The following is a 21,359-nucleotide window of genomic DNA, read 5'->3' on the forward strand; positions in this document are numbered from 1 at the left end:
ATCAGGCAATCTGCACTTTCCCTTTTAGCATTTGCATCAAAATAGATGCTACTTCAAAGGAAAATATCTTTTGTATTATAGAGTCTGCTGCAATACGTTCCAAATACACGACTGAATTTAAAACGGATGTAATGTCAGCATATATTCCATTTGAAATTAAATTTTATTTCTTGCGTTTTCCTCCTTTAAACGTGTTAATACTCGTAAGTACGAGACAATTTTATGAATGTGGTTTTAGAAGGAACTGTAATACATGGACAACAGACTCACGCACAAGAAGTAATAAGGTCAACCAACAGAGCTTCTCTCCACCATCCGAAGTCATTCAAATCATTGAAAATATGAAGCCTGCAAATGTTTTAGTAAGTAAATGTGTTTTGAATTTCATTTTAATTTACTTTTAATAAAATAACTCTACTCACCATCATAGGTATTGAGATCCATTGAAGTGTATACTGAAATAACAAGTCCCTGTCCGCTTGATAGTACTTGTTCCTCTCTAGAATCGATCTTGTGCTCCCATCCATGGTTGACATGTCTCTATTAAAATAATGAATTTCAAATAAATTATCTTTATTCTAAATACGCTATTCTGAACATATTTTCGGAAAATCTCGAATGCATCAACCCGCTCGAACAAATTCGCACTAGAAAATGTATTATGAGGCAAGGATGCTGGTCCTAGTATGGCGTTTCCAGAACAATAGCTAACCTAGATAGTAAGCTGATCATAGTGTACATAGAAGACAGTCCATAGTTTGAAGGCCACTGAACAACATAACGAATGTGCTTGGGTTGCAGAAACTATGTACTCACTGCGAAGATGACGACTGGGTCTGCAACAGGCTCTCTGCTCGTTAAGAATAATTGATACTTACGTTGGTTGAAAATTCAGTGATCCATTGGTTTTGTGTATGATTAAAGCAAGTAGAAGTTTCTTTTTAAAAAAGAGTCCACAGTGAGCTCAAAATGCATCTTCTAGTACCCTGATTAAAGGTACGGTGACGGCTAATGCAATCGGAAACAATAGCAGTTACATATGAGTTCTTGAACGCTAAATAATCAATTGATAAAAGCAGGTTTCTGCGTTTACTCAGGCTTGTAGATGAGCGAAAGAGAGAATATACTATGCAGAATCCACACCTATCATTCTACGTAGTATGGAAGTAAAAGATATACATGGTGGACAATATACACGTACTAAGATACGTCCTTATAATATTTAAAATAACAGATACAAAACGCCGAAATTTCGTAAAATGCAAATATCAACATGGAACCATTGTTTGACATACACTGCCATTCAGCACCATTAAAAATGTTGCCGACCCAACACTAAATTGTATTTTTCTAATTACAGTACGTCAGATTTTTACATATTTCAAATCACCATGTTAAATGAAAACTTACAATAGCACACGTGAGTACAGTATTGCAACCTAAACACCCTATAGTATCACAAACTTCGAAAAACATCCCAATTCAGGAGGGTTTTACACTTCTACAAACTAGAATTGCACCTGAATTTTTCTAAACACTTATAATTGTGAGTATGGGGAAGAGTAGTGAAGCCCTCCTAACACACCTTGCTGTTTTCTGTTTGAAATATTCAAGTCCTATTCCATTATATAATGGAATGTTAGTTTCAGAACAAACTAGTCCCTTGGAAAGGGCAGAAAAATTTTTGTTTACTGCTAGAAAACACACACGCTTTTTAGTCCAAAGAAAATCATATAAAGACAAGGAGAATTTTAAGGAAATCCTTCACTATCAATACAGCTGACACATCGCAGATCAGTTTGTTTTAATACCCGTACATGTTTAGTTAATCTTTTTCTGTTGATATTCAAAACTTTTGAACCTAGTTCAAATTCTACTTTTTCCTTTTATTTATTTTTTAAAAACCTTTTCCGTTACTCTTAGTTCCCTGTTTCTAATTTCATGATTCGCTTTGTAACCAACTGGAGTTCGTGGTCCATGTTCGGGCTGTCATTTATTTGTAACCGGCTGAGGTTCGGGTCATTGTTCGAGCGAACATTTATTTGTAACCACTCCGTATTCTGTTCGCTGTCCGTAGCTCGTGGTACTACCAATAAGTATACTCCTGATACTTTAACTTACCTGGACAGGACGATGAAGGACCTCTCCAAGAAAGGTTACAAACTGTTTCCAAAAAGCTCGTCGGTCTCAATAATGAGATGAGCATTAGGCACCGAGAGGTTCGGGTGTCTCGTCTCGAAAACCTCACGGACGATCAGACGGTCATCCAGACCATAACACACACAAACATCACTCATACAATCAACGAAAACACACTGGATTAAATAACACTATACTTATTTATTAGAGCACTAGTATAAAAAAATAATAAAAAAATAACAAAAAGAAATGAACACAACACTGAACACTGAGGATGTATAACAATTTTAGTCGCTGAAATCACGCTTTGCCCTTTATATATATATATATATATATATATATATATATATATATATATATATATATATATGATTATGATTCAGATATCACTACAAATTCTTCTCTCACACCATTGACACACTTGGGGGATTAGCACTGGGGAAAAGTTGTTTGGATCGTCCCACGATGAATCCAGTTGTTAAGCTGAACAGTCCTGCAGCGTAAAGGTAAATCTTGAGTAAATAAACGAAAAGAAGGTCTCCACAGTTGAATACTGATATTGGAGGGCGCGTATATAACTTTTGAAACGCACAAGGTCTGCGGACCTGGGATTTCACTAGTTGGGGCTAGCCGTAAGAAATCGTCCTTCACCGGCTAAATAGCTTGTGCCCCTTCACAAAACTTAACCAACGCAAAGTGCGTGGTGGCTGCGTACAACACCGGAGTCGAACTCTCTGAGCATCCAAGCTCAAGCTACGGGTTGCAATGGTCAACTGAAAAGTGTTGGCAGTTCATTTCAAAAATCGCTCAGTTAACTCACCTGTATGCACATACAAACAGAATATGGAAAACAATTTATGTTAATTTTAGCCAACTGCCTATAATGCACTAGACACGGCGATAACACTGGCCTGAGAAAGTACAGATAAGGGACTGCAAAAACTGTGAGGCTGGTGCCACTTTGGCTACTGGGACATCTGGTCAGCCCGTATTTCTCTAATCTATTGTAATGTTTCCATAAGTGATTAAAGAAAGCACTTAATTCAGTTCCCAATAACTGCAGAATATATACTGTGTATTAGGGTGGGCCGAAAAAATTTTTTTAAGATATTCAGGATTGAGTAGTTATCAAAAGTTGTGCATTGGTACGAAATGAAGCCATGCCAAATATGTTGATTTTAAAACAATATTTAACCGGGCCCCCGTGGCCCTAAAGTTCCCAATTTTTTGTTCAAATACAATGATTTTAGGTAATAATAACATTTTACCAGACAATACTATTAATACATAAAACATGAAATACATGGTTTCAATATACGCAAATAACTATTAAGAGCTTAACTAACTTTCATAACTACCATATTAACACACGAAAATCCTTTGTGTTGAGCCCAGCTCATAACTCAAACTTTAAGAGAATATCACTTTTTCGCATCTGGATGCAAAATACATAACACTGGCTTTCCGAAGGCGGCGCTTACATTGCTGAATTCAAATCAACTAGAAACAATATGGCTGCGAGCCTCTCTTCCTGTATTGTCTTGACTTCGAATTAAGCATATGATTTTGAATTACAACTCAAAATGCAAAACGATCATTAACCCCATTAAGAAATGAGATATCCCCCATTAAGAGCCAAATTAAAGAAATTTAAGAACGGTGCTCAGAAGCTATGTGATATGTTCTCTTGCAAATGCTGCGATAGATTAACCTGTAAGTGTGGTAAATCAAATTATATACCGCTTTTGGACTGGGAGCTCATATTAGATCAGATAAATCAGAGACAAATGACGAGTTGCAATGTAGATGAAGCAGAAACCCATAGGCTCAAAAGAAAGCATGACACACAGATCGATTATGATGCTACGGAACCAATTACAAGAGGGTTACAATCGTTAGCCTCAATCCCGTACTTGGAACATACATTAAGCGCTTCCACCCCGAATTCAGACGATGAAGAGTTCGCATGGAGCAATCATTTGGAGAATAAAATCTAAAGTAAACCTAAATAAACAATAGTGAGCCCTAAACAAATGAGTACCGCAAAAGATTTAACAGGTATATCGAATAGGTCGGCTGCTAAAATTGTATCCGCTGTTTTAGAAGATATGAATTTACTGAACAAAACTAACTAAGACAAGGTAGTAGATAAAAACAAAATCCGTACGAAACTAGCAAAAATGAAAAAGAAAAAAGAAACCGTCTACAGTGTAAAGCTACTAATTTTAAGGGTCTCTATTTTGATGTCCGAAAATACCAAACTATAGTTCTAATTGACAACTGCAATAGGCAAAGCACTGAAGAATATGCGGATTATATCGATTTGACCGATTGGTCAGAAGTAATAGTAACGAAACCTCCAATTTCGGCTAACGTATCAACAGAAAAACCAACCGAAATGATTGTGGAAAAGAGGAGGTTTCAGTTTGTCACGTTCCCCTTCCACACACAGGCTTTGGAGAGGTGTGTAAAGGTAGTAACAGAATCTTCTTCAGAAGTATGCGGGAGTGTTGCATGAGACGGTTATATTCGAGCAAAACTGGAAGCACGAAAGTATCTACCAAGCTTCGAACATAAATCTCAATATTTTGTTCTAAGATTCAACTAAGGAGCTTTAAGTAAGAGGAGGGTGGGTGGGAGGAACTCGCTGTGTAGCCACCTCCACGTGGTGAGTTCTGCGCTGGTTTGGTGTTTGTTGGTCAATTTTTCAACCTTACCTTATGTATTTGTGTCCGTACTATTATATCTACTAAACACCAATCAGGCGAAGAGCTGCACATCAGATCAGAACATTTAAAATCCTGGGGTCAAGTTAAAGTATTAGGAATCTTAACCAATTTTCTATACATACTTAAAATAATGGTATTTATATTTTAAAAAAATAATAATAACACTTTTCGGACCCGCAGGGCCTGCTGAAATATTTTTTTCTGCCTCTGTTTTGGGGAAGAAACATAGCATTATACAACTTTTACACGGTACTCAAACTTAATTTTCTAAAAACAAATATTTCAATATTTTCACTACTCACAACCATATTTTTTCAGCATTAACGTTCTTTTGGGCTCCCGGGGCCCGGTTAAATATCTTTTTATCCGGCTCTGTTTTGGTGAGGAAACATGACATTATAAATTTTGCACGGTACTCAAACTTAACTTTCTAAAAAAATATATTTCAATAATATTTTCACTATTCACAACTTTTTTTCAAAATTAACGTTCTTTGGGGCCCCCGGGGCCCGGTTAAATATCTTTTTATTCGGGTCTATTTTAGTGAAGAAACATAATATTATACAACTTTTGCATGGTACTCAAACTTAACTTTCTAAAAAAAAAAAATCAATATTTTCACTACTCGCAACTATTTTTTTTTTCAAAATTAACGTTCTTTGAGGCCCACGGGGCCCGATAAATATCTTTTAATCCGGCTCTGTTTTGGTGAGGAAACATAATATAACATTATACAACTTTTGCACGGTACTGAAACTTAACTTTCTAAAAATATATTTTAATAATATTTTCATCTGGCTACTTTTTTTTTAAAATTAGCGTTCTTTCGGGCCCCCCGGGGCCCGGTTAAATATCTTTTTATCCGGCTCTATTTTGGTGAAGAAACATAACGTAATATTATACAACTTTTGCATGGTACTCAAACTTAACATTCTAAAAAATATATTTTAATAATGTTTTCATTGCTGGCTACTTTTTTTTTCAAAATTAACATTCTTTGGGGCCCCCGGGGCCCGGTTAAATATCTTTTAATCCGGCTCTGTTTTGGTGAGGAAACATAATATAACATTATACAACTTTTGCACGGTACTCAATATTAATTTTCTAAAAAAAATTTTTTTCGGACGTTTTCGGCCCACCCTACTGTGTATATAATGAGTCAGGGAGAAACACTGAAGTGGTTAGTCACTAACTGAAATGTTCTCAGCAAAAGCAATGTCTTAAATATATATATGAGAAAACGATGAAAGACTTCTTTGTCCAATTGTGTGGGAAAGAAGCAATACCCACCAAAGAAAGAACTTATGTGCGTTGTAGAATAAAGTACAAATCGAAAATAATAATCACTGTCTACGAAATATACAGAGTGTCCACAAAAAATCCTTCTATAACCTGGTAGCGGTTATATCTTCCTTCTTTCTTTCTTTTTGAAAGGTGGCTGACTAATTGCCGTTTCTATCCGATAATGTTCCACACTCCAAGGAAATGAATAGTCTGAGCAGTTATTCCTCTTTTAAGGGTACAAAGATGCTACCAAATTGTTACTGAAATGGGTTAAAGCATTTGTTTTCTCCAAGTATGTGTATTTAGGAAGAGGTGCTATGGATTTCCCTCCGACAAATATGTATGCCTCCTTGATGAAGACAATTTTAATCTCTAGCACGAGCAATTTTCCTCCCTCTAGATTTTTTCGAATACACATCAGAATAGAAATAGAGAACAACTTGTATTTTGTAGACAAAAGTATTATAATTAGTAATAAATATTGTTATAGAGATTGGTTTACCAAAACTTAGTTAGATGTTTACCCTATCCGTGCATCCGTCCGTCCACAAGACGAAACAATTTTAAAGATTATTTGATGAATCACCGCCAAATTAGTTTAGTATATTGAGAGTAAAAAGCTTGGAATCGAATTTGATTATGAAAGTAATATTAAAACCGAAAGAAATAGGAAATAAACAATCAACGGTTTTTACATTGATCACTGTAGATAGAAAGCGTTATATATATATATATATATATATATATATATATATATATATATATAGAGAGAGAGAGAGAGAGAGAGAGAGAGAGAAGCAGTTTGCTCAGTTTTCTGTAATCGATTAACCCTTGTACGTCCCTCAATTTTTACCTACACATAAATTCCTCTGGGTCAAAATGGACCCATTCATTTTTTAATGTTGCAATTTATAGCTTACACCGCATTTTCACACGCAGTGACAGGTTGTGTTGTGTGTTGTGACTGATTTGTGGCATGTATCACAAAAGTTGGGGAAACAGTGATGATTTCAGGGGCTGGCCCAGGGAAAATCCTCCCCCGGAGCAACGAAATTCACCGCCGAGCGCTTGAGATTTTGGCAGAAATTTCTATAAAACACGATTTTTTTACACATTTCCCCCCTCTGTGCACCGAAATTCCCCCAGGGAAAAATGTTCTGAAATCAATACTAAATGCCAAACCTTTACGTGGGTATCTCTGGCTGGGAACATGTAGGCCTACTACAATATGTTTAAAATACATGAGATATCACTTATTGTCCTCAAATATTTATAAATAGTTTTACATTTTTTTAAATATTTCCCGAAATTTAAAATGTTCTGAGGCAACCGTGTATCAGAACACTGAAACATCTCTCTCTCTCTCTCTCTCTCTCTCTCTCACACACACACACACACACCTTCTGTTTTCCTTCATGTGCTATATCTACATGTATGTGTATGTAAAATGTTCTGCTACTAGCTGATTTTATTTAGGATAGTTTTAGTTGGGTTAGGCCATACATTCCTATTAACTTTTATTGAAAGACCTCTGAGAACAATATCCATGAAAGTGATCACTACAAAATCGATTTTTACGTTACTTCAAACATGTGACTGCTTACATCTGAACATCTTACTGCTTCTGACATTGCTCACAAATCTGAGTGGAATGATTTTTACAGTTACATTTGTTACACAAACTGCATTTGATCGTACTCTTGTTGTCTGTTCCCTTGCACATATGGTATCTACCTCTTTTCCTCGGCACATCAGGGCTACTCGTCGTTTGATGCACACACTCCCTCTGTGTCTGTCCACGGAGCGAGTGTACGACTTCTATGGCTGCACTTTTTCTTAGCATATTTTTCCTTTGTTTGATGTAGTTTTCAATCAGAGCTTTCCAAGATTCTCCAGAATATCCGCCTCTTCCTCGGATTCGGTTTTTGCTCGTTTGGAAACACCTTTGTAAAGAGGACGTAAGGATTATAAGCGGAAATGTCCAAAATATTGCAGAATACAACTATAGGCCATGTGTTTGTCTTTCGTTTCGTCTTGTAAGTGCATACCATTTTATCTAGTGTATCCACTGCTCCTTTTCTTGCATTGTAGTCAAGAATCATTTGTGTTTTTTTCTTCTCAGATTCACTAATTTTACTGTCATTGTGCATTGTGCTCTGCAGAACTACGCATCTGTTCTTTTTCGGAATATAAGATACAAAGGTTGTATCTGTGGTGAAAGCAAACTTCGAATCGTACTGAGCGCGGCCTTTGACATCTAGTAGCGTTGGTGGAATGGATGACACACAGTCATGGTCATAAGTATTCGTACAGTGCAAACATTGAAGAAAAGACACATATTTCTGCCATTAGGTAAATACTTAGACGCATGTGTTGTGCGAGACATATGCTTCATTCAGCAAAGAATATGCACAAAATAGACGGAAACATAGATTGATTTGCTAAAACAATGAAAAGAAACAAACAATATGCACTGTGTGCTGGACATAAGTATTCGTACAGCTAACGAAAAGTGCTCTGGTTATGAATGACAAACCATAAATATGTTGGCTTAATACTTCGTATGCATGCCTCGCTTTCGAATAACCTCCCTCAATCTGTTGGGCATTGAATGAACAAGAGACGTAGTGGTTTCTCGTGTAATATTCTGCCACTCTTGCAAAAGTATCTCTTTCAGTCTAGTTTTATTAGTTATTTCATGTTTTCGTGTGCGCGTTTCCAATTCACTCCACAAATGTTCAATGGGGTTCAGGTCTGGGGACTGCGCTGGGGTTTTCAGGGTATGAGGCGTGTGGTATAGTAACCACATACGCACAAGCGCGGCGGTATGATTAGGGTCGTTGTCCTGTTGGAAGCAATAATCTTGTCCAAGACCCAATTTATCCACACTCTTCTGTAAATTTCGTTTTAGGATGTCTAAATATACATATTTATCCATCGTTCCGTCAATAAATACAAGCTCTCCAACGCCAGCGGTAGATATACAGCCCCAGACCATCACCCCTCCACCACCATGCTTAACTGTCGCTTGTATATTCTGAACCTCAAGCTCAGTATTGGGTCTTCTCCACACTAAAATTATGCCATCATTGTGGAAAATATTAAATTTATTTTCATCTGTAAACAATACCTGATCCCAGAAGCCTGTACTTTTACTTACATGCTCCTGTGCAAACTTTAAGCGCCATTTTCTGTTTTTCTTATTGATGAATGGTTTTCGTCTCGGTACCCGCGCTCTGTACCCAGCTCGATTGAAATGTCGCCGAATAGTTCGTGAGGACACTTGTTTCCCTAAGTGTTCATGTACATATGCCGCTATCGCTGACGATGACCCTTTCGGCGTTTTCTCCATAATTCTCAACACTATCCGTGTTTTCCTCGTAGTGAGCTTTTGTGGACGACCCACCCTTTCACTGTTTATGTATATTGTTTTCCCTTTATATCGTTCTACTATACACTGTACAGTCGAACGACTTCTGTCCACTATTTCTGCGATTTGTGAATACGATTTGTTCTTCTGAAATAGTGGTAGAATCAGTTTCCTTTCCTCGGGTGTGGTTCCTTTCCTTTTCCGCCCCATTATCTCTTTCTAGGTTACAGCGAACACAACCTCACACTTCACCTGACACTTCGAGCGTCTCAGTAATGACTATCTACTCTCTGCCTGCTGGCACTAGTGATTTGATGGTACTTGTCTAGTATTATTCTGTGGTGTACGAATATATATGTCCAGGCAAATATCGCTCTACCCACGCATTTCCTTTATTTGTACATTCCATAGTAAGGATATTTCTACGAATTCGTGTTGAGTCTACTCTTCCAACTGCAGGGACATATCTGTGTTGGAGACATAACTCCCTCATTCACCATTTGCCTGTCAATGAATTGTTAATTCTGGCACAGGTGCTGTATGAATACTTATGTCCAGTACTGTATTTTTTCTCATTGTTCCAAGCAGCGTGATATTCTTCTTTAGAAGCGACTGTGCCAGTTCATAGGATGTAAAAATTTGTCACATGTAATGTTGTGGCCTTTTAGACCAACAGAAAGATCGAATACTACTCGCATGGCTTGATTACGTTCAGGGCCACTTTGAAATTTTCCTCTGTAAGGTTGAATGTTATACACATAACTTGTATTGTTGACGTATAATACCCAAAACTTTAAGCCGTATTTCGCAGATTTATTTTGCATATATACTCGAAAAGGACAATTTCCTCGAAATCCTACGAGATGCTCGTCCACTGGTAGAAACACATCTGAATTGTACATTTTTGGTAGATGTTCAACCCATTTGACCCACAGTTCACGAAATGCCGCTAATTTGTGGGTTTCACGTCTTTGAGGTCGTGTCTGGCGATCATCAAATCGAAGCACCCTTGATATCATTTTGAACTTTTTCAGTGACATGGTGGCGCGAAAAATCCGACGACCTGTTGTATCGTCCACAAACTTTCTGTTGACTCGTTGTGAGATTTATAAACACCTGATAAAAACAGTAAATCTATATGCTTCTAAATCCACATTATCTAAATCTTTCCACGCACTCCCATACACAGGGCTACCTTCTTTGTTTGTATTTAAAATCAAAATATTACTTACACATGGCGGAAAAAAAGAAAGATGAATGTTCATCATGAATACGTGAAACTGAATATTTCGTAGGACCTGGGGTTCAATGAACAATGTTTCGAGCTGTATACCTTCCTACAGATGACAGTGGTGTTATACACCATTGAATGGTTTTGTCTTTTGAAAGTTCAATGTTCCCTTGTATACACGACTCCAAAAGTGCATTACCACATGCAATTCTCCTTTTCCTGCAATAGCAGGCACCCCAAAAGCTCGGCGCTTCGGTTGGTTGCGAATTCGAAAGGCGTTCGACCAAACCTCAATTTTGTAGCAAATATATCAGTGCGGCAAACTGCAAATAATAGAATAAAACAAATTGTTAAGAATGACAATTTTATTATCGTGACGGAGTTGGATGACTTCAAAAGTTATAAAATGTTCTTATTTAAGCAGTTCAAACAAGATGAATGGCAAGAAACAGATATCAGAGGAAACCATTTCTCTCCTTCCCTCCCAAAAAAGAATCTCATAAAAATATATATATATATATATATATATATATATATATATATATATATATATATATATATATATATATATATATATATAGGTTAAATGCAAAGGTTTAATATAAAAGCCCAAATCAAAATTTAAAAAGTTGACACCCGAAAGGCAGGAACAATTGAAACGAAATGAGTGCAATTGTGCACAGATATTGCAGACGTAAAATGAAGGAATACGGGTTTCGTATTTTAATAGAAAACGGTTGGGTGGGGCATGGGCACCTCCAAACATTTGATCACGAAACAACAAAAGTGTTGGTAACAGTAAGTCAGATATGTGTAAAGAACATGAAGAATTGCAGCGAAAATTTACGCATGGATAATACGAGAAAACAAACGAATACGTTTTTTATTTCCTGCGGAAAAACGGTTTTAGGGGCAAACGGCCCAACCGAAAATTTTGAGTGTTGACGCCCGAAAGGCAAGTAGAAATGAACCAAACTGAAGAACTTGTGCTCAGATATTATAGACATAAAATGAGGGATTACGGGTTTAGTATATTCCTGGAAAAAAGAGGATTGTTTGGGGCAACGACCCCTCCAAACCTTTGATCACGAAATATCGAAAGTACTAGTAACAGCATGTCAGATGTGTGTATAAAGGTCATGAAGAATTGCAGCATAACTTTGTGTATGGACAAAACGTCAAATATGAACGCATACAGTTATTTTATTTTCTGCAGAGAAACGGTTTTTAGCTTGCAAAAAACACACCAGAAAATTTTGAAAGTAGATTCTGAATGCTAAGAGGAAGTGAACCAAAGTGAATGTAATTTTGTACAGGCATTGTAGACGTGAAATGATTATACGGGTTTCGTATTTTCCTTCAGAAAACGGTTGGGTGGGGCACTGAACCATACAAACCTCTCATCACGAGAAATCAAAAGTGCCAGTAACAGTGTTTTAGATGTGTGTTAAGGACATAAAGAATTTCAACATAACTTTATGTATGGACAATACGCAAAAAAAAAACAAACATATACTGTTTATTATTTTCTGCGGAAAATCGGTTTGAGGGGGCAAAGTCCCCCACCAAAAATGTGGAAACTTGACAGCCGAAAGGCAAAAAGAATGAACCAAAGTGAATGAAGTTGTGAACAGATTTTGTAGACATAAAATGAGGGAATACGGGTTAATATTCCTGGAAAAAAAGGGTTGTTTGGGGCACCGAACCTTTGAACACGAAATATCGAATGTGCTAGTAACAATATGTCAGATGTGTGTAAAGGACTTGATGAATTGCATCATAACTTTGTGTATGGACAATACGCAAAAAATAAACGAATACTGTTGTTTTTATTTTCTGCGGTAAAACGGTTTTAGGGGGCTAAAGAGCCCACCCCAAACTTTTTAAAGTTGAATCCCGAAAGGTAAGAAGAAGTGAACCAAAGTGAACGAAATTTTGCACAGATATTGCAGATATAAACTGACGGAATACGAATTTCGTATCTTCCTGTAATAAACGGTTAAGTGGGGCACGGACCCCTCGAAACCTTTGATCACGAAATATCAAAAGTGCTAGTACAAGTATGTCAGATGTTTGTAAAGGACATGAAATATTTGAACGAAACTTTTTGTATGAATAATAAGTAAAAAATAAATGAATACGCGTTTTTTTATTTTGTGTAAAAAAATGGTTTTAGGGGGCAAAAGCTCTCACTCAAAAATTTGAAAGTTGACGCAAGAAAGACAAGAAGAAATGGACCGAAATGAATTAAATGTGCACAAGTATTGCAGAGGTAAGATGAGGGAATATGTGTTTGGTATTCTCCCTGAAACAAAAAAAACTGTTGAGTGGACCGAGACTTTGAGGGGCGAGAGGGGTGGACCAAAGCGAATGAAATTTTATGTAGATATTGGGTGTGTAAACTATGGCCTTTCGTGTTTCACATGTGTCGTCTCTCTATCCGATTTCTTTAAATTTTTCAGATCAACTACAAACCCAAACAGTATAGCGTGTTTTATAGTATTTCAGGCGGCACTTATAACCCTTATAATGTTTTTGCGCATAGACAAAAATACGTGTCGATTTATTTCCAGTTTACTCTTGATCTGCCAAATTCGAAACAAAACGGATAGGGAAACTTGAGAAATACGAAAAGGCTTATTTCACATAGGGTGTATATAAAATCAACACACAATTTCATTTGTTTCGGTCCACTCCTTCCTCCGCTATTACGGAAATATTTACTTTTTTCGGATGGAGCCTAGGCCCAAACACTGTTTTTCCGCAAAAAATAAAACACGGTTCATTTATTGTTTTGGAATATTACGAAGTTTCGTTGCAATTCGAAATATTCTGTAGGAACGTCCGACATATGCTTATTTGCAATTTTGATAATTAGTAATCAACGGTTTGTAAGGTCCGTGCCTCACTCAACCGCTTTTTTCCAGGATAATACGAAACCCAATTATCTCATCTTACGTCTACAATATCTGTGCACAATGTAATTCAATTCGGTGCAGTTCTTCTTGCCTTTTGGGCCTCAAATTTCAAAATTTTGGGTGTGGCTTTTGCCCCCTGAAAATAATTTTCCCTCAGAATAAGAAACCGTATTCGTTCTTTTTTTTTTTTTTTTTGCGTATTGTCCCTACACAATGTGTTGTAATAATTCTTCATGTCCTTCAAGCACTTGTGACATACTGTTATTAACAATTTTGATATTTTATGATCCAAGTTTTGGAGGGGTTTGTGTATCATCTAAACTGTTTTTTTTTTTTTCAGGACAATAAGAAACATGTATTTCTAATTTCATGTCTACAGTATCTATGCACAATTTCATTCACTTCAGTTCACATCCTCTGGCCATTTGGTCTCAATTTCCAAAATTTTGGGTGGGAGCTTTTGCCCCTAGAACCTTTTCTTCGCACAAAATAGAAAACCCGTATTCGTATACTTCTTCCATACTGTCCCTACACAATGTGTTGTTCCAATTTTTCATGTCCTTCAAGCACTTCTGACATACTGTTATTAGCACTTTTGATATTTCACGATCAAAGTTTAGGAGGGGTCTGTGTCCCACCTAAAGGTTTTCCTTATTTCAAGAAAATAAAAATCCGTATTCCCTCATTTTATATCTACAATATCTGTGTACAATTTCATTGACTTCGGTTAACTTCCTCTGGCCTTTCGGGCCTCAATTTAAAAAGCATTGGTTAATTTTTGCCCCCTAAAACCGTTCTTCCGCAGAATATTAAAAAAAAGTATTCCTTTATTTTTTGCGTATTGTTCTTACACAAAGTTTCGTTGCAATTCTTCATGTCCTTTACACACATCTGACATACTGTTACTAGCACTTTCCATATTTCGTGATGAAAGTTTTGGAGGTTTCAGTGCCGCACCTAACCGTTTTTCTAGGAAAATACGAATCAAGTATTCCCTAATTTTGTCTGCAAAATGTGTGTAAAATTTCGTTTACTTCTGTTCAATTTCTTTGCCTTGCGGGCGTCAACTTTCAAAATTTTGCGTGGGGGCTTTTGCCCTCTGAAACTGTTTTTCCGCAGAAAATAGGAGACACGTATTCGTTTATTTCATGTGTAATATCTACCTGCCAAATTTTATCAAATTCGAAGTGTTACACATCGGAAGTGTTACTTGTTAGTAACTAATATTCCTTTAAAATTTTGGAAGCTAGGTGGCTCAGTGGTAGAGCGTTCACCTCCGGTGCTTGAGGTTCCATGTTCGAACCCAGCTCGCGCTGTGTTGACTTTGTGGTGGACAAACACCGTGCTCGTGTGTTTTCTCGGGGTTTACCCGTTTCCTCCCACATTTTTCATTCCACCATTTCACTCATCTCTCATCATCACCGATTCCTTTAGCCTCACCGCCATAAACGTGGGATGAAAAACTTTAAGATTTCATTTGACTTTTTCTTTAATATTTTATGAACAAATAGTGTGAATTAAAGATTATATAAGCGAAAAATTGAGATCTATTGCAAGTTTCGACTCCTTTCAACATTGAAGGAAATGACAGCGCAGGTATTTAGATTCAAGGTAGACATAAAATTTGAAACTGAGATTTCACTATATTTCTGTCATCATTTTAATGCACACTGTAAAGTTCTTAAATGCTAATTAAGTCAGGATTTTGCATCCAAATTAAGTTGCATCAGATTAATTGTTAGAAAACCCGAATTGGCGATGCGAATTTAAGATTAGTCGATACCTTAGATAACATGGAAAAAAAGTTGAAGAGTGTAACCTAAGTGTGTAGCCAAGTAGGTTGCGAGGCGTTTTAATAAATTGCATGTCTTCTACTCGCCAGAGTCACCTCATTGGTTTCATTTTCTTTGGAAACAAAACACTTTTATCATGAGTTACATTAGCATACAGTACATGAATGACAATTTATATTATGATAGAAATAGTATGAATTTTAATAGAAAAAGTGCAGAAACTCGATAATTATTACGTAGTAAGATTTTAATAGATTCAGTGCTTCATCGTGCCGTGTGTGAACTTATGAAATAATTATCGCCCTTGACGCTCTGGTATACACTGGATAAAATGGGTTTCAATCCTACTTTATTTACACTGGATAAAGTTGGCAACTATGCTTTAGTCCCTACCTTGATCATATCGTGGTTCGGCGGCTAGGTTTCCGAGATGAGACGAGACGTCTCTTGAAATGTCTCGTCTCGTCTCATGTCTCAAAAATGTGAACACAGTTTTTGAGAGTGTTTAAAAATTTATTAACTCGGAATAAATTATTGCCTTCGAAAGTATACCAGCGTTTATTATTTGAAATGAGGTCTATTCTAAGAACAAGTAATACCTAAAGCTTTTTTTAATGATACTTACAAACAGGTTTCATTTCCGTTTTCCAATGGATTCAAGTTTAAATATTTTGTGATAGTGTTCCAATTCAAGTAAAATGTTAAACCATGCATCGAGATCAGTGTTTCAGAAGATTTCATTCCGAGGGCTGGTGTTATATGTATGTATAAAAATCATTTATAGAAATACAAGTTCTCTTAATGCCAGTTTCATCAGTGACTAACCATTGTTTCTTGAGTTTTCTCGTTCCGAACAAAGACACAAACGTGTCAGCCTTTTTCTGTCTGAGTTTGAAAGGATGCTGGATTGACAAGAAAATTTAATTTCTTTTTATTGTTTTATGATGTTATTCGAACCAAAGCCATTTTTGGAATCGGAAAGCCACATAGGTTGCATTTCTTAATATTTTATTTCATACACACTACGGATAGAACTACTCATAGCATTTTAATTACACAGCACATAGTTCTTTGACATAGAGGGAAATCTTTTTTCATACCAACATCCAGTATTACCAATGGGGATTTCCCTCATACCTTGTAATTCACACACCGTCAACAGATAAAGAACATTGTTGAACATTGCTCCAACCACTTCATCACTCTCCTGGGCTTGTGATATGGTGCATTTTCTTGTCGAGAAATGGCACTTCTGTTGGGAAACATGGTTGTCATGAAGGGGTGTACGTAGTCTGCAAGCAGTGTGCGATACGCCTCGGCTGTCATTGTGCCTTGCTCGAGCTCCACTAGGCACATGGATGCTCACGTGAATGTTCCCCAGAGCATTATTATTATTATTATTTTATTATTATTATTTTATTATTATTATTATTATTATTATTATTATTATTATTATTATTATTATTATTATTATTATTAAAATCAAATATCACGGCATTAATTATTAGTTTTAATTAACTGAATTAAGCTGAAAATTAAATCTTGATTTCGAAAGATTAACTATTAAGTTTATCCGTTCTGTACCTTTCTAAAGTAGTAAATGCTGGAATTGGTTTCAAGGCTGTTTCCGAGTGAATACTTTCTTCAAAATATTATTAAAAATTATAGATAGATTTTCGAGACATTCGAGTCGAGTCGAGATTTTTACGAACAGCCTCGACTCGACTCGTGTCTCGACTCGAAAATTAGAGTCGAAAAATACGTTTGTCTCGACACGTCTCGAATTTTACAAAGTGTGTCTCGACTCGAATTTCAGTCGAGATTCGAGACATGTCGACTTGTGCGCATCCCTAAATATTCATATTTTAAATGTGCAATACACCTCGCGAAAAATGACACCGAAGTTAATTTACCAAAGTCTACTTTCTTCTTGTTAGATTAGTGATTGTTGTTTAGGATAGTTTATCCAAAGCCAGATATGGTTATGTATATTTACATTTTCGTTTCTTTCTTTCAAAATGTATTCCTATCTATTCCCATTTATTATTAATAATTTATTTCTTGCATTTATTAATAACTATATGAAAAACCCATTATTCGCATGGTGGCTGTATTTGGAAGTCAACGCTTGTAGTAGTATCACCGTTGATTTCAGCGAGTGCGAAAACTAATGGATTTGACATTAATATCGGTCATTTTGGATTATTTTTACATGTGTGGGTATGCCCTCCGGTAACCCGACCCGCAACTAAATGGAGTGAATTTGGAAGTTAATGCAATCGGAGTTTCCCCGCCAAAACTATGAATTTGACACTAATATCGGTCATTTTCTACTACTTTTACATGTTCCTGTAAATGTCTCCTGAAACCCCCTGGTTCGATTTAAAAAAAGAACGCTTCATGTTGATCTGGGGCCTGCACTAAGGTACCCTAGATCAAAATTTGGTAACTCTCGACCCTCTCGTCTGGTCTCAAGGCAGCTCAGAGATACATATAGGGATGCGCACGAGATGAGTCGAGACAGAATTTTCCTGACAAAATTCGGGTCGAGACACGGCTCTTCCAATAGTGAAATATACATCTTTCGAGTCGAGACATCACTTTTACAGCACATTTTCGAGACCAGGCAGCCACAAATCTTGTCTCGTGCGCATACCTAGATACATACAAACAGACAGACAGATACATAAACAAACTTTTTGTTTTATTTATATTATTTTGCGTGTATCTCAAACAGTGTTTCTTCCAGAAGTGTTTTAGGGGGCACTGCCCGCCCGGAGCTGTGAGAGTACCCCCGAAAGAGACCAAAATAATATTTGTATAATATAATAATAAAAAGAATAATATCAATAGTTTCCTCCGGAATACGAAATGTGCCCCCCGGGAACATAGTTTCTGAAAGAAACACTGATTTCAAACACAACAGATCGAGACTTTCCAATATGTATGTATGTGGATATCAATGGCGGGGCGTGTTATATGTTTTCAGGGGAGTCTCGATATTTTTTTTGATTGATTTCTTTTCAGTTAAAATCTTTTATGAATGCTGTCATAAAGGGCTGTGCTGTAATAAACAGTAATACCGGTAATATAAGTTGGAGCTGTCCTAGCTCAGTCTGTAACACGGCTGACTTAAACGTAAAGAAACAGGTTTAAACCCGTGATCAAGTTTAATTACTGTAATGCATATTCCCGCATATACAATCGTGATATTTAGTGTATATTTTCAACAACTTACATGATGCACAATGAGTGCAAGAAGCAGTGATATTATCAATACGTTACTAAAAGAAAATACTACATTCATACAAATTAAAATGAAAAATCATCATAAAAATACTTTTAATGTTGAGTTGATTTTAGTTTAGTGTCCCTTTCAGCAGCGAGGCTATATGAGACGTGGACCTCCTGATTAACGTGGAATCCGAACCAGATGAACTCCCCCAGTAATCGAACCCGGGTCTCCCACGCCAAAGGCGCGTGCGCTAACCGTTTAGCCACGGAGGAGCTCACTTTTGATGTTATTGCAGAAAGACATTGCAAGGATTTTGTTGTGGACATAAAGTATAAAATTACTAATTTAGTGTGTTCCTTGGTTGCACAAACAAACTTGAAACAAACAATTATGCTTTAGATGTTAAAAATTTTAACTTCCATCTCGATGTTTTAATTGTTTATTTTTTGATAGTGGTAAGTGAGAAATATTTATTTTATTATGTTTCTGTGAACCTAAAATCCTTGCCTGCAGCGCCCAGACAAGATTATTTGTGTGAGTGATGGAGCCAGGGAGCACCCACGTAGTCGGCTCGCATGGACAGAACAACCCCTAGCATTTCTTACACAGCACATGGTTGTTTGGCATAGAGCGTTGCTACTATACTAGCGAGTTCCAGCTAGTTAAGCCTTTTATTTACATCCGGAGGCAGCATTCTGTTATATCGTTGTAGTGAGTCGCATGTTAAAATACTCCTAGTATCAGCGTTTTCATTCTTCTATTGACCTTGAAGGACAAAACAAATGTCTTTCGACGAATACAAGTTCCCTTCAATTCATGAAGTTGATATAGAAATGACCTTCCAATCTATGCTGTGTATAAATGCTGGAAGTCTTTCTAAAGCGAGCGGAACGAGCCAGCCATTTATCAAACTGCACGACGTCAAAAATTGACTCGTCTCGGAATTCGATTCGAGAAAATTACCTTTGATTCGAATCGAAACTCGACTTGAATTATATAATAATAACAGTGCTGTTATGTAAAATTAAAAATACAGAATATAGAGAAGCGTAGGATATGCAAACTGATCTGAAAGAACTCCAATATTACATACCATAAACAAACTATTTTCTTGTAGTACAGTAGGCCTGTTCATCAGACCACAGTTTATTCATACTAACCCCTTACTCTAACCCTAACTTGTATATCGTTAATTATAGTACCCTTGTTTTCAGGGTGCGAATTACCGGGGAGATGAGGGGGATTTGTCCCCCTCAATCACATTTTCTACCCCCCCCAAGATATCAACTGAAGCATTCCCACCGGAGATCTTCGCTTTTCACTAAAAAACCATGCTTAGTATAACGCCAAATTTCACTGATTTTTGTCATTTCATGTAAGTTTAATCTGCTAGCCGTATTTCAAAATGAGCGATGTAAACTGTTCAGTATTGGTCATTCTAATTTCCCCACTATTTTCACCGTTGCTTAGTTTAACTATAATACTATGACTACAGTTGTTACTTGCAACGGTATCCTCATACCCTTCAGTTCGTCGTCGTTCGTGAATATTGAATGTACTAATTGCGCATAACAAAGTAGGATATGGATTTATAAATGCTCTTAGTGGTTGGTAAAGAAGTAAACAAATAGCTTCCTCCATCATACTCGGGCATCTCATATCCATCTTCTACATTTGTATCGATTACTATCTTGTTTTAATTTTTGTTATATTTCATTTTAGTTTGCAAGTTTGCATAATATTTGTAATATCCAATAAATGGAACAAGTCGATTTAATAGAACATAAGTGGACTATTATTGCTTGAGCATCACTGCCTTTTACAGTTTACGGAAAAGAACTTTTAACACTGTACTCAAAATCTGAGTTCGGCCTATATATTCTCTCGTAGCTATATGTTACTGTATATACTTACGATGCGTCCGTAGTGAGCAGACACGTTAGTGAAAGTGAGTAAGAGCATAAGATTTGTTTTAGCATTTGCGTGTCATTCATTGTCTGTCTGTGTCTGTATAAGCACTTCAACTGGAGCGGGCCGTTTAAAGTTAACCCTTCACTTTCTATCTTTCTTTTCGCTATACAGTTTGCTGTCCACGCCAATAATCTTGTCTGGAAAACTTCACTGTAATATTTATACTTCATTTGATAGCATAGAACATAGTGAATCAACTCAGCTGTATCCTAACAGTAAAGTAATTATAAGTACTGATTTCCTGAGCTCCATCATAGACTTGACTTAGGGATGCGCACGAGACAAGATTTGAGGCTCTGTAAAATGTGCTGTAAAAGGAATATCTCGACTCGAAAAATGTATATTTCACATTTGGAAAAGCTGTGTCTCGACTCGAATTTTGTCAGTACAATTCTGCCTCGACTCGTCTCGTGCGCATCTCTAACTTGATTTGATTTTGAGTTCAATTACAATTGTAATCATCTTTTTCTTTTAACACAAATAAAGCACGAAGTTTCGAACACGGGTCATCTAGGTGGTAGTTCTGTACGGATCCAACGAACTACGGAATAACGTAGTAGAAACTCCCTACTCTGTAAATATATATTGCTAATATTCGTAAGTTTCAAGCTTGTAAAAGAACGTAGCTGTTTTGTCTTTCTCTTAAGGTTTACGATATTTCTATCGTATCTTGTCTGAGTTGCAAAACA

Source organism: Thermobia domestica, chromosome 5, assembly GCF_964235325.1.
Source record: "Thermobia domestica chromosome 5, izTheDome1.hap1.1, whole genome shotgun sequence".
Lineage (NCBI taxonomy): Eukaryota > Metazoa > Arthropoda > Insecta > Zygentoma > Lepismatidae > Thermobia > Thermobia domestica.